Source organism: Lissotriton helveticus, chromosome 1_1 (assembly GCF_964261635.1).
Source record: "Lissotriton helveticus chromosome 1_1, aLisHel1.1, whole genome shotgun sequence".
In the NCBI taxonomy this organism is placed as follows: Eukaryota; Metazoa; Chordata; class Amphibia; order Caudata; family Salamandridae; genus Lissotriton; species Lissotriton helveticus.
The window spans coordinates 185,024,886-185,041,990 of NC_136057.1; the positions used below are offsets into that span (position 1 = coordinate 185,024,886).

General features: G+C 46.7%; 1 long non-coding RNA gene across 1 annotated transcript in view; it reads left to right on the plus strand.

The window, feature by feature from the left end:
• LOC144768474 (uncharacterized) overlaps positions 1-17,105 on the plus strand; it is a 381,170-nt gene that overhangs the window by 69,257 nt on the left and 294,808 nt on the right. The window lies entirely within an intron of this gene.

The following is a 17,105-nucleotide window of genomic DNA, read 5'->3' on the forward strand; positions in this document are numbered from 1 at the left end:
GGGTTGCTGGTTGCCACCATCTTGGGAGGGACGAGCGAGGCCACGTGGGTTAGCGCTGCAGGTATCGCGCTTCCAAACCCCATTTACCCACAGCCTTGTGCGCACGCGCAGCGGACGCCTAACCCCAGTGGCAGTGGGATCGCGGACGCTGTGGCTGCATGTGGGCTGCCTTATTTTATTACAAATCGTGCTTTTAAAAAAATTGTTTGCCTTTATTTTTCATTTCTTTCAACTTCTGTGGCTCACCTCTGCCATAGTCCTCCTTGCTCAGCCCCCAGCTCCCCTAGCCCCGGTCCGGCACGGCTGTGTGCCGCTTGTTCCGGAGGGCGGACGTGGTTGCTGGTTGCCCCCATCTTGGGAGGGACGAGTGAGGCCACGTGGGTTAGCGCTGCAGGTATCGCGCTTCCAAACCCCATTTAACCACAGCCTCATGCGCACGTGCAGCGGGCGCGCGCAGTGGTCGCGCGCCGAAGGCAAGCCCGTCTGCGCCCGTCCGCGCCGGCCGGGGCTAGGGGCCCCTCACCCTGCCCGTTTTCTTTTTTACTCCGCTGCACAATTAAGCGCATTTCAGGACCACTGGCCCCTCAAAGCGGCCACTTGTGCACGGTTTAATGACCTTGGCCTGGCCCGGCCATCACCCTCCCCAACCTTTTCTGCCACTTTGTCTCCCCTCCCTCCATTCCCCCCTGTCCCTCCCCGGTCCCTGCCTATCCCCCACCCGTCCCCCACGCCATCGCATCTGTCGGCTTTTTTGCTCAATACTAGGTCGGCTGTCAAACATCAGCTGGAACTGTTTGACTTCCTGGACTCCGTCAAGCCGGATCTTCTATTTCTGACAGAGACTTGGTTCCGCTCTGATTCACTTCCTAGCGTGTTGGAAGCCCTCCCCCCCTCCTACCTTGTCCTTAAGGCCGACCGGCCGGAGGGCCGGATAGGAGGTGGGGTTGCTCTGATTGCCCGCGTGGGCCTTCATTTTCAAGCACTCCCTTCCCCTCCCATATCTACGGCAGACTGCCTGGTCATACGTTCCACAACCTGTCAGGTCCCTCTCACGTGTGTTCTTGTTTATCGTCCTCCCCAGCCCTGTCCCCGCTTTCTCCCCGCCATTTTGGACCTTTTAGGAACCCTTGCAATTAACAATTCTTCGGTCATGCTACTTGGGGACTTTAACTTCTGGCCTAACGATCCAGCCGAAGATGCTACATCCCACGATTTCACCCAGCTTCTTCTTAGTTTGAACTTCGTCTCCCAGGTCCACACTCCCTCTCATATTTGTGGCCACATCCTAGATCAAATTAGGACCCTTAACACCTCAGTTTCCGCCCCTATTGTTATGCCTTGTACTTGGTCGAACCATTCTTTGATTTCCTTCTTTCTGGACCTCAGTATTGATAATAAACCGGGGGAGAGGTGTGGCGCCGCGGCCAGGGCGACTGACGCTGGAATCTGGGGACCACGGTTCGATCCCCGGCTCCGGCGGCAGGTTAGCCCAGCACCATGTGACTCTGGGCAATAGCTCGCTTAATCTTCCCGACGGCCCCCAGCGCCTAGAGACCCTTACGGGTGATTGTGCGCTTTACAAATGTCGACTTTACTCCCCAAACACACCTGGGCGAGAAACTGGAGCAGAGTGGACATCCCTGCCCTCTGCTCATCCCTGTCAGCTTCTGACCCTGACCTGGCAGGCCTCTCGCCACCTAGTCAATTGGATGCCTTGAACAGCTGGCTCCTAAGGGCCTGCGACCAAGTAGCCCCTTTGAAGCGGGTCACAGTTAGACGCGCCCACGATGCAAATAAATGGTTCTCTTCCGCTCTTAAGGAAAAAAAACTTGCAGTACGTCAAGCAGAGCGAGCTTGGAGGCGTGCATACTGCCCTTCCTCCAAACTACGCTACACTTCCATCCTCAATGAATATAAAAGGGATATTCTCCTCGCTAAGACATCCTATTAGTCTGGGAAAATTCTCGCCGCTGAGAACCAGCCAAAAGAAATATTCACCACAGTTTGCGAGCTGGCTTTTTCCGACAGGGCCTCCCCCAAAATTCCCCCTTCCCAACTTCTGTGCAACGCTCTTAATGACTTTTTTATTGAGAAAGTTGCACTTATCAAGGCCAAGATTCCACCGCCCTCCCCCACTTTTTGTGATCCCCAGCCTCCTTCTACCACGTCCAGCTTGACCCATCTACCCCCCTTGACAAAAGAAACTCTCCTCCCCTTTCTGACCCGCGTCAAATCAGGATCTCCTGCGGACATCGCCCCAGCGCATGTCCTCCGTAAGATCTTCACTGATTGTCATCTCCCTCCCCTTATCCTTCTGAACGACTCTCTTGAACAGGGCGTTGTACAGGTCCCCTACAAAGCGGCCACCATCATTCCTATTTTAAAGAAACCCGGGGCTGACCCTGTTTCTCCTTCAAATTATCGTCCCATTTCTCTTCTCCCCTTCCTGGCTAAAGTCCTTGAGGCCCACGTCACCCATGTTCTCGGTGCCTTTGTGGAAGAGAGTGGGGGCTTTGCTCCCCGTCAGGCAGGCTTTCGACCCCGGTATTCTACCGAGAAGGTTGTCATCTCGGTGATGGACGAACATAGAGAGGGGTTAGATACCAACACCCCCCAGGCCCTCGTCCTCCTAGATCTTTCCGCCGCCTTTGACACGGTTGATCATTCCATCCTTCTCACCCGTGTCAAGGCGGCTGGTATCGGGGCCCAGCCATGACCTGGATTAACTCCTTTTTAAAAGATCGTACCCAGGCTGTTCATCTCACCGAATTCTCTGCCCCCCCCTCGTCCGGTCCAGTGTGGTGTTCCTCAGGGTTCCTCTCTTTCTCTCCTACTATTTAACCTTTACATCTTCCCACTCATTGTTGCACTACAGCTGATGGAGGTCATCGTGTATAACTACGCTGATGACCTCCAACTCATTTTTCATCTTTCTCACTCCCCTGCCAGAATCTACAATTTCCAATCTGTCATGATGTTCATTAGAGATTGGATGAACTGCAACCACCTGAAATTAAATCCAGACAAGACTGAACTTGTCGTCACTGGTAGCACTCCCAGTCCCTGGTCCCCCAACTTTTGGCCCTCTCTTTGGGCACTCCCCCCATAACCTCATCCTCAGTTAAAACACTTGGTATTTTACTTAATCAACATCTCACTCCCCATTCCCAGATCAGCTCAGTGGTCTCTTCCTGCTTCTTTGCTCTCCGCACTATAAGCAAAATCTCTCGGTTCTTTTCTCTCCCGGCTCTACAACTTATCCTAATGGCAATGGTCCTATCTCGGCTGGACTACGGGAATATAGTGTACAATGGCGCCCCCGCATATGCCCTCCGCCGGCTTCAGCTAGTCCAAAATCAGGCTGCCCGCCTGATCTATGGGCTGCCAGATTCCACCACACTACTCCCCTACTTAAATCTTTACACTGGCTGCCAATTAAAGAACGGGCCCTCTTTAAGTTGGGTTGTACTACCTTCCAGGCCGTTGCGGGGACTGCCCCAGCATTCATTTAATCTGCAATCAAGGTCTACCGCCCCAACAGAGAACTCCGCTCCTCTGCTAAAGTTTTCCTCACTGTCCCCTGTTTTAAAAAAAGCAGATCATGGGGTCTGAAATTTGCTGTCTTAGCCCCGACCTTTTGGAACTCCCTCCCCCTGCACATTAGATCTGTTCCCTAATATCTCAAATTCCGCAGGGCCCTTAAGACTTTCCTGTTTTCACAAGCTTTTCCATCCCAGTAAGTTCTCCTTCCCAAAGCCTCGGGGCTAAGCATCCTCTAGCGCCATGAAACCGCTGGGTATACGCGCGCTATATAAATTCCTGTAAATTCAAATTCAACCCAATCTATTATTCTACCATAATTTGACAACCATATTTCCTGTGCACTGTATTCATATATTTCGAAATCAGGGGCTGCTAATTCTCCCTGTTCAAAGGGAAGAGTCAATAGTTTCCATGATACTCTTGGTTTCCTTCCCGCCCACATCAGTTCAAGAATTCCAGTCCGGGGACGTTTGAAAAAGTGGGTGGTTAAGGGCATGGGAATATTAACAAAAAGATAGAGTAGCTTGGGTAGGATGACCATTTTAATGATGGCTATACGCCCCGTGAGGGAAAGCTGCAGGGTTTTCCACCTCTTTACCTTCCCTTCAACCCAATCTATTATTCTACCATAATTTGACAACCATATTTCCTGTATGGATCTGCTGATCCAAATACCCAGATACTTTACCTCCCCGTCCGTCCACTGGATGGGGAACTCCGTCTCACATCTGTCAGTGGCATCCGTCAGTGACATCAGTACCGATTTTGACCAATTTATCTGTATGCCCGTCAGCCCTCCATATCTAATAAGCTCTCTCATTACCAGGTCAAAGTTATCTTTGGGGTTGGTTAAGTAGATTGTCATATCGTTCGCATACATGGATATTAGTAAACCTCTGGAAGTGAAACCAATGCTACGTTGCGTGTGGTGTTGTCTTAGTCTTGCCGCCAGTGGCTCAGTAGCGACATTAAATAATAGCGACGATAAAGGGCAGCCCTGTCTGGTCCCCCTCTTTATATAACACGTGTCTGATATGTGCCTATTGACTTTTACCCTTGCCTTTGGGTTGGTATATATAATTTGTATTTGCTTTATAAAGAGAGGACTAAAGCCCATTCTAGTAAACAGGGCAAAAAGAAACTTCCACTCAAGAGAATCAAACGCCTTTGTGGCATCGAGGAGTGCAGCCACCGCCTGGACCTGTGGAGCTAGGTAATGTAATAGTCCAAAAAGCACTCTCAGATTGTGGGATGTGGAACTGCCTGGTACAACCCCAGACTGATCAGATAACGCAATCTGCGGGAGCATGGGTTGCAACCTGTCTGCTAGTAGTTTCATGTATATTTTTGCATCTAGGTTAATCAGCGATAGGGGCCAATATGACTCCGGTCTAGTAGGGTCTTTGTCAGGTTTCAACAGAGTAATAATCGTGGCCTCTCTATGGGCCCGATTCACAGAACTAACTTAAGACAAAATCCTAAACGTACTACTTTTGGTATTCACAGAAGTTAGGATTTTGTCTTAAGTTTGTCTTAAGACAGACTTAAGACAAAATCCTAACTTAAGTCTGTCTTAATTTTGTCTTAAGTCAGACTTAAGACAGACTTAATATAAAATCCTAACTTCTGTGAATACCAAAAGTAGTAAATTCATTCTGTGAATGTCAAAAGTTGTAAGTGCATTCTGTGAATACCAAAATAGTAGCAAGTTTAGGATTGAGTCTTAAGTTCATTCTTTGAATTGGGCCCTATGAGTGGGTGGGAGCATTCCCGTTTCCATCGCCTCTTGTTACACCTGATGTAAGCGGGTAGCCACTATGTCTACATATTCTTTATAGAAGGCAGCCGTTAGCCCGTCAGCCCCAGGGGCTTTGTCATCTGGCATCCCAGCAATTACCTTTTTCACGTCCTCTATCGTGATGGGAAGATCCATGTACTCTCTAGCGCCGTTATTAAACCATGCTAATACGATAGTGTCCAAATATTTTGTGATTTCTGACATTGATGGGTTTGTGTGTGATGTATACAGTGACTCATAAAACTCAGTCATAGTCCGAAGTATCGCTTGCGGCGCCCTGACCACCGTACCATCTTCCCTCTCTAGTTCAGTTATATAGTCCGCTCCACGTGGAGCGCGCAGTAAATTAGCTAGTGTTTTCCCTGCCCTGTCCCCCTCTTCATAGTGTCTGGCCTGTGCATATTTGTGTTGGTACGCCACTTCCCTTTCGGTTTCCTCCTGAAACGCGGTCAGCTTTGCGCGGATTGCAGCCTGGGTGCAAGGGAAAGGGCGTTCTCTAATATCTTTTTCAAGATCCGCAATTTTCTTTTCTAATGTGCCTAGTGTGTTTCTTATGGCCCTAAGCACACACGTTTTCAGCGCCATCCATTGTGCCCTGGCTACAACTTTAAAGGCCTCCCAAAGTGTCCCAGGTGAGTCCACAGATCCTTTGTTTATCTCAAAATAGTCTACTAATTTCTCACGGAGTTCCTCTCTAAACACCTGATCCAGTAACGCCCGCGATGGAAACCTCCAACTAAATGGCTGTACATATTGCGGTGGAATTTGTATTGTGATTTGAGCGGGTGCATGATCTGAGTATGTACGTGGGAGGTGTGTGGCTCCCTCTACCCAGGAATGCAAGTCCCTAGACAAAAGCCAGTAATCTATTCTGGACCAGGCATTTCTATGTGACGTTATACACGTACCCTCCCTGGCCGCCGGATGCAGGACACTCCACGAGTCCACCAATTGGGCTTCCTCCACAATATCCTTCAGTACTGCTGCAGCGTTAGGATGATGTTCCCTGGCAGCTCCCTGTCTATCAGCAGTGGGTGACATGACCACGTTAAAGTCTCCCCCCACAATATCACTATCGGCCCAAACGACTGTATCTTGTGCCATACCTGTTGAAAAAAGGACAGACTATCGACATTAGGCCATACGAGTTCATTATTACCACTGGAGTGTTGCAATGCGTGCCCTGTAGCATGACATACCTCCCCTCAGTATCCAACATCGTTGTATGTGTTTTCCATTGTAACCCCCTACATATCAGAATGGGTATGCCTCTGGCGTAATTCGAGTACGTGGCCTCCACAATCTCCCCCCACCTATTGTGTCTTAGCACGCTAGAATTTGTAGGGGTCAAATGGGTGTCCTGCAATAAGCATATATCTATCTCCCGGCGCATCAAGTAGGAGTGTATTAATCACACTTTTCTGCGGTCATTCAGACCTCTAATATTCCATCACAAGCAGGTAATGACTCTCACAGGTACCTTGTTTCACCTCTATATTCATATACAGTCTGCTTCATTTCAATAACCAGTAGCACCTGTATCTGTATGAAGACAATTCCTGATTTCATATTAGAAAGAGTAATGTGACAAATAATGCAGCTTGTATGAGGCACATTCATCAGGCTAGCAACTTTCACGAATGCAGATATAAGACATGGCAGATAACAGGACCAAACAAACTCCCCATACCGCCCCCTCCCACCCCCAACCCTCCAGTCAAATCGCACAAGTCCCACCCTGTCTCTCAGACCCACAACACTCCCCTCTCCACCCACACCTGATGGAGCAAGGATACGCATGTTACGCGACTTGCTTGAACTCATGAACCTCGAATAACTATAATGGATTAATTCAACCTGTTTGTCTTACTAATTTCCCCGTTATTCTGACATTTTGGGTGTCCCAGTGACGCTTGCCTATGTGTTTATTAACCTTAACAAAGCTTGTTACTAAAATGGCCGCTGCTTGGCGGGGTTTTCGTCTGCGCATGCGTTGGTCACACTCACGTGACGTGACGTACTCGCAGTTCTGGTGGGAAATGTTTGCTCATGCGCAGTACTGCTAAAATGGCCGCTTTGTCTTCTCATATGCTCCGTGCTTGCAAAGCTGCTTTTTGCAAAGTGTTTATTTGCACTAACTATTAATGCTATAGTTATTATAAAGTAAGGGGTATAGAATAGCTATTCATGGTATACAGTGTAATCATTTTTTTCTATGTTCTAAATTGTTTTCGCTTACTTTTCATGTATCACATCCTATGGGCCTGGGAGGTGTCTGAAACCCCATCCTAGAAGTCCCTTCTGCGCATGTCACCCTGACAGAGGGAAGAAAACCTTGTACCAGTGGAACTCAGCCAGCTGGCAGCCACAGTCAAGATGCTTCTGAGAACCGACCTGTGACCCAGCAGGACGAAGCTGAACTGTACTGCACTTGTTACATTTGTATATAAACTGTGTATTCTCCATTGTATTCTGAAGACTATGTCATGGGAACCCCAAAATTCAATAGGCGGTCCCCAAAAATGCAAATTTGGTCTTGTAGAAGTTAATCCTGGTTGGTGTGTTGACCTATCCTACTTGTGGACCAATCGAAATTGGGGATTCTGACACTTGCAACATTTGGGGGGTGGTACACTGACCCGAAAACAGTTTAACTAGCCTAGGTTTAGCTAGAGAAATTGTCCGACTTGTCTGAATAGCTGACCTGTCACTGACCCAACGCACTCAATAGGTGACTGATACAGAGAGCTGCGGAGCACTCTGTCCGTAATTTCCATAGACTCAAGGGGTTTTGCCGAGAAACCTTAAGTGCTGGTGGAGCACTTTGCTGGTGAATTCGATAACCCAATCGGGGTTCTGGCTGATAGCTGCAGAGAGGGTGGAGCGCAGGCGTTTCTTCCGAACTGCGGGTGCTGGTCTTACCTTGGTGGTCCTGTCCTGATCCTAATCTGGTTTTCCTGTCCTGTCCTGGGGTGTCCATTCTGCACCTGCTGTCTTACTGGTGACTGTCCTTCCTTGGGGTTTCTCCTGTCCCTAACTGACCCGTGGTCAGGGTTGGTCTTCACACCATACTTGGTAAATATAGTGCTGAAAAGTCTAATCTGCACTTACTATTTTTCTGTCTTTTGCTTTAATAAAGACATACCTTTGCATGTATTGCTTTTCCATGCTTTCCGCAACCTACAAATGAAAAGATCATATGTCATAGTTGTTATTCTAGCATGTTCCAAATTTTCCCTTATCTTTTGAGCACGTCTCGGCATATAGCTTATGAAATATAGATGTTCCCTTTCTTTACCCTCCTTTAAGCTGCATGACATATTGGTTCTAGAAATTATAGTGTGTTCAGTTTTTTCCCTTTTCAGAAATTCTCATAATTAGATTAAAATACTTCCTCGTACCCACCTTTTACAGGGGTATTCAAATCTGTGACTCTATAGTATGTTCCCTATTTTCCCCGTCCTTTAGACACTCTCTTATCAAGTCTAAATCTGAAACTGCTTACTAGCATATTCCCTGTTCTTACCTTCCCGTAGTCTTTAAATGGCTAGTCTGATTTATTTCCTTTATGGATATGTGCTCTTTATTATCTTGGTTATTGATTGCTTACTTGTTGTAAATCTTATGCTTTCCGAATCTGAACTTTAGATAAAGGTTTTAAAACTTCCTGAGTTTGTGGTCATTTACGTAAGTGAAAAGAAAGTACAATAGTTGGTATTTTGTTGTCTGCCTTTCTTTTACAGCTAGCTCCCTGATCCACTGTGGTCATAGGTACCCGTAACGGTGGATTGGTAAGTCGGGTACAGTAGGAATAAATAGGAAAGAACAAGGGTTACTGGTAGTAGAGTGTAAGGTCGCCTGATTAATAAATATGGTAAATTAAAGTTTATGGGCCCTATACGTATATGGTAAAATTGTTGGTCGGGTGACCTGCGCGCTCTATCACACCAACCCCCCAAACAGGTTGTGTAATCCCCCCCGTTACCCCTGTCAACAAACATGTTAAACATAGTGCCCAAACTGAGGGAATCATCCCATGAGGTGCGCAGGGTGTCCGGCATCTTACCCTGTGCTCATGACAGGGTGGCTGAGCTGAAAATGCCACGCACTTACATCGAGGGTTCACCTTAATACAACGTAACACAATATTTATTAGGAGCATCCTCGAGTTCTGGGATAGTTTGGGCTCCCAAAAATAGTAGCAGAGCTCTCATCTTACCAGACATTGACCGGACTGCCATCCCACATCTCCCACGATGAGCAACCATGAAACGCGCTTTGCTTCGCAGGTTACGGCTTATCAGTCATTATCACTAAGTCTGTCCTCAATCTGCAGACTTTTGTTCCTTCTGGTCTTTTGCTAACTGCTTTGCATAATTTAGCGCCACCTTGGCGTCTGTGAAAAAAGTGGGCCTGCCGAGGCCCTGTACCCGCAATTTGGACGGGTAAATCAATGCATATTTTGTTCCTATTTATTGGAAAATTTGCTTTGCAGGGAGAAATTCCCTACAGGCTGTTTGTACCTGCAAAGTAAAATCTGGATAAAGAGCCACATCATTTCCACGGTACTGAATGGCACCTTTCTCCCTGGCGAGGCGTAATATCGAGTCACGGTCTCTGTAATTAAGCACGCGGGCCAAGATCGGTCTCGCCGGTGCGCCAGGCTTCGGTCTGGGCCCTAAAGATCTGTGCGCTCTCTCTATAAGAAACATGGGAGACAGGTTTGGCCCAAACAACTCTTTGAACATAGTTTCAACGTACTGCTCCATGTATTGAATATCTGTCGTTTCCGCAATTCCCGTTATCCGTATGTTGTTCCGTCTCGATCTCCCCTCCAAATCCTCATTCTTCTGTTGAATTAGAGCCAATACCTTGTACATGCCTCTCACTTTCTTCTCCATGTCGGTCTGGCCTACCTCCGTCTCCGTCACTCTAGTCTCAAGCACACTGACCCTGCCCTCCTGCTTATCCATCCTTTGGGTGATTCTGTCCATGCGTTCAGCCAGGGTGTACATCTTGGAGTCAATCCCCTGTAGGCTCGTTTCAGTTCCTGGAATGTGGACCGGACATCCGCCACCGGCAATTGGCCCTGTGCGCCTTCTTCTGTCGGCTCACGATCAGCAGCCTCAGTTTCAGTTGATTTACTTGATTTCTTGACGAAGGTAAGTCTCGGTTGTCGCTTGTCCGGCTTCCCCATTTTGGCGTGCAGCCCCCTATCTTTGCAAGCTGTCTTCTGAACCATAGCACTCCCCACGACAGAGGTCGCCCTATCGCACACCCAAAGGCATCTTCGAGCGATCCGTACCCCCATGGGGTGCTTATCAATCTCTGGTCGACCTTGTCCAACTGGCTTGGCGCGTGACCAGCCTCAATGGGCTGTTAGCTGACCTCAGGTTGCCTCACGAGTCCTTATATCCCAGCTATAGTACTGTCTCACGAGGCGCTTTAGTTATGTTTCTACCAGCTATCCCTGTTGACTGCGCCCCGGGACGTCTGCGTTGGGATGTGTATCTTGTCCCTGCCCATTTTCAGCTCGCCAGTGCGCTATCTGGGACCTCGATCGTGCACCACTATTAATCAGTCAGCGAGGGAAACCAGCGCACCTGTATATGCACCCCGCTCTGCCATTAAAATCTACCTGTGCACTTCTACTCTCCAGTTACGCGCTGCCCGTGCACTTAAAAGCTGACGTGTGGTGCATTATGTACTTTGTAAAATTAGTGCGGCTTTGCTTCTCCTCTCAGCCATCTGGCCAGGGTTCCTCTCACCATATGCCTGGGACGTCTCCCTCGCCTTTACAGTCTTGTAGCTTCAATGTTCACCCTAGCAGGCTTCTACTCTCCATTTACGCGCTGCCCGTGTTTTATAGCGCTCTTATTTCCCTTTCTGTGGATGTTTAGGGCAACCCTTTGCAAGCAATCCTTGGTGCTCCACTACAGGCCCTAGGCCAGAGCTCCCCAGGTCCGTCGCAGCAGTGTTCCCACCGTCGTCCCCTGAGCACCAGCGCTACTGGTTCCCGGTCGGCCTTTCACGCAAGCTCCCGGATTTCCCTTGCCGCACAGGCCTCTCTACGCGTGCAGGACGTCCACAGCTCCCGCAGCTTTCCACCAGTCGTACAGTTTGCAATTCAATATCAAACTGCACAGGATCTTCCCAGCAATCAATCCTGTCAGTTACGCCCGATGCACGGCGTGTTAAAAGCGGATAATTTCGGATGAATTAGCCCAGCTGTCAGAGCTGCTCTACCAAGCAGCCATTCTGCTTCACGGCTGCTTCACGGCCAAGCCGCGCCCCCCATAGCTCAAAGCATATATAAATGTTCACAGGCCATAAGCACGGTCTCTCATTTTCTAAATGAGGGGGTTGTTCAGACAACAGCAGCAGTATTCTAAACAGCAATAGCAAGCTTTATGTAGATCTGAAGATCTCCTTGCATATTCACCACATATTCTGTGCTGACATTTAGCCAACTTGCAGGATGAGGTCATAAAACAACATGGTGATTTAACAAGTAGTCCTACCCAAATAAAAAATGTCCCTGGAATAAATATATACAGCTAAGGCCACTATGGAAAGATCAATACAATCAGCCGAAAGTGAGGAGGTGTCTAGTATGTGCAGCACATCAGTGCCCGGGGCACCAATGCAAGGCCAAGAAGGGGCGTGCTTGTGCTGTGGGCTTCAAACAAACATATCAGACCACTAGCAAAGTAAAGAAAAAGTAATTTTAGTTTGAAGTTATGACATGCTTTTTTCATTTAGTTGTAGTTATGTTTGCAAAGTAAAAATATCATTACAAATAACTGATCATTACTAGGGTCTTTTCTTCCAGTTCTTCATTTGTGAATCAATAAAATGTGTGTTAGTAAATAAAAGTAAAATACTCTGCCTATTTATTTTGACAATGTTTGATTAACACTTCCCTTAAAAATAGTTATTTGTTATGCCAGTTTGGCTTGCACTGCCCTCTGCAATCATAGTTGTTTCTTGGCCAGGTTTTGTTGTGTAGGGGAATAAATTTCCATCGTCATCACAACTGCCATACTTAGGACCAAGGGGTAAGCCCTTTCTCATGGCTCTGTTGTGCAGTATAGCACAGGTAGCAATAATATTTCAGCTTGTTTCTGGTGTGTAATCCAATGCTTCTGCACTTGCATGAAAAGCTTCCCTTAAAAAATTCAAACGTGCTCTCTATTTCTGAACTAAGTCACTTATGTGCGTTGATGTATCTGTTATCTAGATATTTAAAAAAAGGCTCAGTAGGGTTATGGGACAATGTATATGATTTGTAAGGTGAAATTCTGCCTAAAATTTATCAAGAAGACAACCATCACCAAATTCTCCTCTTAACAGGCGCGACTGCCACAGGTAACTGCAGTAGGGTGCTGGGGCAGGGTATAGTGGGCAGATGACGGGATATGAAAAGTAAAATAAAAAAAATAAAAAACCCTTAACTTGCACTCCCAACTCGGTAAGTATTTCTTTAAATTTTTTATTTTACTTTCCCTAACCCGTCGTCTATTCTCTTCTCCCAACCCCCCCCTCCCCGCCTCAACACTATTACCAGTGCTGGCCGCACTTGCCTCTTACCAGCTGGTTCAAAAGGGCTGAATGGCAAAAATGAGTCATGTGTACTCCCTGGATAGTTTTCTACTAAATATATTCTCATGTATGAGAAATGATGGCATTGGTTTTAGAGAAAAGCCAGCACCTCTGTTAGGGCCCGATTCACAGAACTAACTTAAAACAAAATCCTAAACGTACTACTTTTGGTATTAACAGAAGTTAGGATGTTGTCTTAAGTTTGTCTTAAGACAGACTTAAGATAGACTTAAGTTAGGATTTTGTCTTAAGTCTGTCTTAAATCTGTCTTAAGACAAACTTAAGAAAAAATCCTAACTTCTGTGATTACCAAAAGTAGTACGTTTAGGATTTTGTCTTAAGTTAGTTCTGTGAATCGGGCCCGTAGTTTGCAATTGTACAGCGCGAAATATCCCCTAGCGTGCTCAATGTCAAACACTGTGCCATCCACAGTGCCACTCAGTACATAGAGGAAACCTCCATAGACATTGACCAAGTATAATTTTTAACAGAGCACAAAAAAAGTCTTAGCTGACTATCCTCAGTCAGTAATGTATTTGATATCAGAGAAAAACAATGAAAAATGACATTGAGCATACAGTAATCTTGGTCTCAAAGGTTTTGACGCGTCTCAAGAGTGTTGACACGTCAGTATGACAAGCAAACAGCCGACACATGTTTAGTCGATAGACGACTTCCTCAAGGCTTGATATAGTTATAGTAGACGAATCTGAGCTTTATTATATGGCTTCGATTCGTCTACCATAACGATTTTCCGGCTCACTTATTATAAAACAGTTGATTTTAATACCTTATTCTGACTAATTAATTCTATCAGAATTACCATGCGCCCATAGGTATCTTCATGTTAGAGAACAACAGGGCTGTTCTTTCGTTGACTTACAATTATCGCTACAAGCCTTGAGGCATCATTACTGCAGAGCTACAGGACAGCTCAGGAAGGGGGTTACTGGAACTGAGAGGCCTTGGAAGGGATGGGACCATGAGCCTCAGGGACAGGCATAGAGAGGAGCTACAGGACAGATCGGGGATGGGGTTACTGGAGCTGAGAGGCCTTGGAGGGGATGATTGTTTCTAGTGAGGAAGGGCTCTTTATGCGAAGGCATCAGCACACTTGTCGCAGTTGTTTCCACTGCTCTGAATTGTATTTTGGAAATCCGAGGTAAATGAGAGCCACGGCACGCAGCGTGATGTGGGGGCCAGTGTGTAAAAGAGCATGAACACTCGCCATTTCATTGTTCTTTGTTTTCATCCTTTTCCAAGGGTCTCAGATGCCGACCACTAGAAGCAGTAGATTTATGGATGTAAACCCAGACATATTATTTTAAACACATTTGATCTCTGCCATTAGCTTTTGTGATTTCACACTGTAAGACCCACCCAGTCTTACTAGCCTTCGGCTCCCCTGTGGATCTTGAAGCGAGCATTACAGCCTCCGTCGGGTTTTGGGACCGGAAGTGAGAAGGGCGATAAATACACTGACTCCTCTGTATGTGAGTCTCAGCTGAGGCTGTACTGGCGGCTACTTCTTCTTCTGTGCGCTCACCCCTGTCAAAGTGGCACTTGGAAATCTAAACACGCTAATCTCTGCCACTGAAACATATAAATATTTCAACGAAACGATTTTAACGATCTTGGCTTAACGCCTCTCTTCGCCACTTCGGAAACGCTAGGCTGCACCATATTACCAAGGATATGGTGCAGCCTGGTGTTTCCCCCTGCGATGGCGGTAGTTTTGACAACTTATCGCCAGCGCAGACACCCTTGCACCAGAGTGCAAGGGTGTCTGCTAGCAGGGAGGTTTGTTTATGTTCAGGAAGGAGTTCCTTCCTGCACATAAACAAACCTTAAATTCCATGTTGTCACTTACGTGTGTGCTGGTTCATGCAGCACACATGTAAGTTACAAATTGGCATTTTTAAAAAGAGGTTTGTTTATGTACAGGAAGGGACACTTTCCTGTAGATAAAGAAACCTTGGCATTTTGCTTTTTCCATGTGTGCTGCACAAGGCAGCACACATGGAAAAAGCAAAAACAAGGAGAAATTAAGCATTTCTCTTCGTTTCGCCACCTTAAGAACAGGTCTTATATGTCCTTAAATTCGGCGCTGCCACCTATTATCGCCTCTCTTGATAATAGGTGACAGCGTCGAAGTGAATGGGTGTCACGGTGGAAAGCCCACCGCAACACCCACTGCGATGAGTTTATCATGAAAGGGGCCCTATTACCAAGGCAGCGTTAAGTCAATTAACTTGGCTTTAAGCCACGTTAATTGACTTAACGCTGCCTTGATAATAGGGCGATGCAAATATCGCCGCGTTATCGGCAGGAAAGTGCAGATAACGCGGCGATAAGGGGCGTGGTAATATGCCACCGCGTCTTTATAAAAGGAAGCACCGATGCCAGCTACCTGCTGGGGTGGCCACGGAGGGGGGAGGCTGCAGCGACTTATGACAAGGTGTCAAAGGGTCTTCATTTCAGTGCGTCATGCCCAAGAGTGAATGCCAAATTGGGTACACTCTTAGCAGGTGAAGAAAAAATGCAGTGATACCTAAAATTCAGAGAAACCCCCATAACAGACAAGCAGAGACAGAGAACGCACAGGCTGTGGGAGGGGGCAATGGGGAGAAGGCAGGCACAGGAAGAAAATAGATATGTGCAACAGTCGAGAAAAGGGGGCCCATAGCTGTGGAAGGATACAAATGACGTCATGCTGTCAGGAGTCAGGACTAACAAGCCGAATACCAATCTGAAGGCTGCATTTAGGGTCTAAACCAATGAATAGAGGAACCGGAGTACGGAAAGAGCTTGCACAAAGCTTTTCCCGCCCTCTGTTTGCCCCCTTCATGGTTTAAAACGAGCTTTAGACGTAATGTACTTTTTTAGTACCACAAACTCAGATCTTTAATAAAAGTAAAGATCTACCAAAAATTTTAAAATCTTTGTTTTCAGCCACCACACGAAGTGCAACTAAATTAATAACAACAAAATATTAAGGCAGAGTTGCGTGCCTTGCTGTTCTATAAGTACAACAAAATAAATCTTAGAATATTAGGGCGGCAAACTGTCCGGTGTTGACATTGAAAGTTGGAGGAGAAAGCACGTATATATCGTGCATGAAACCACTAGAATAAACTATAATTAACAAGAAATGCATTTTGGTTTGGGTTTGGTTCGGGTATGTATTTGCAATGCATTATGGGCAGGGGGATGTTGGTTCAGATCCTTTCACCCTGATTGCTGGTTAAGCCCTGTCTGAAGAACGTCGCTTGAGACAAAACAATAAATAAAACAGGCAGGCCCATTTTACTAATCTTTATCTTGCTGCAGTCATACGCTGTCCACATACAGCGTGGAGTCTGACTGAACCAGGACCTGTAGTAGCCTCGACCCTGCAACCCCAGCCCATGTAGGTTACAGTGTGGAGCCTTGCTGATGTGATTAGGGACCGCTAGTGACGACTCGTGGTACTGCACCCCTGCAGTCTATTTACCGAGGAGCCTGGCAGTCTTGATTTGAGACCCCTAGTGACGACCCGTGGTATTGCACCCTCGTATATTGTAAGGATGTTATCCATATCCAACCCTACTTTCGCTTGAACTCTAGGACTGCACAGGAAGTATCGCGAGATCTGCCTGGTCTGTACTTTCCTCCTGAATGAATGACATTTCGAAGTGAAGGAGTGAGTGTTGAGTTATTTGTGCTAAACTGCTACCAGTCAGATTTCATCCTGTATTTTGATTTACCATTCTGTACAAAAATCAGCAAAATCACTTAAGGGGCATATGGTAGGGTGACCAACTGTCATGGGTGCAAATTCAGGACGGTGAGTGTAAAAATTCAGGACAAAGGGTCAAAATTCAGGACGAAATTCAGGACAGGGGGTCAAAATTCAGGACAAATCTTCAGGACAAAGGGTAGGTTTTACAGACACATCAAAGGAGGTCGCGCAATATGATATAAGTAATCCCATTTATATCCAAACATATTCAACCATTTGCAAACCTATCCATTGTGTATCTTTTCAGCCATCATTTCACTCATCCATCCCTCCACCTTTTCAGCCTATCCATCCGTACACTAATCCATTCACTTTTCCATCCAGCCATTTACCCTTTCACCCATCCAGCTATCCTTTCACTTACTCATCCATCCAGTCACT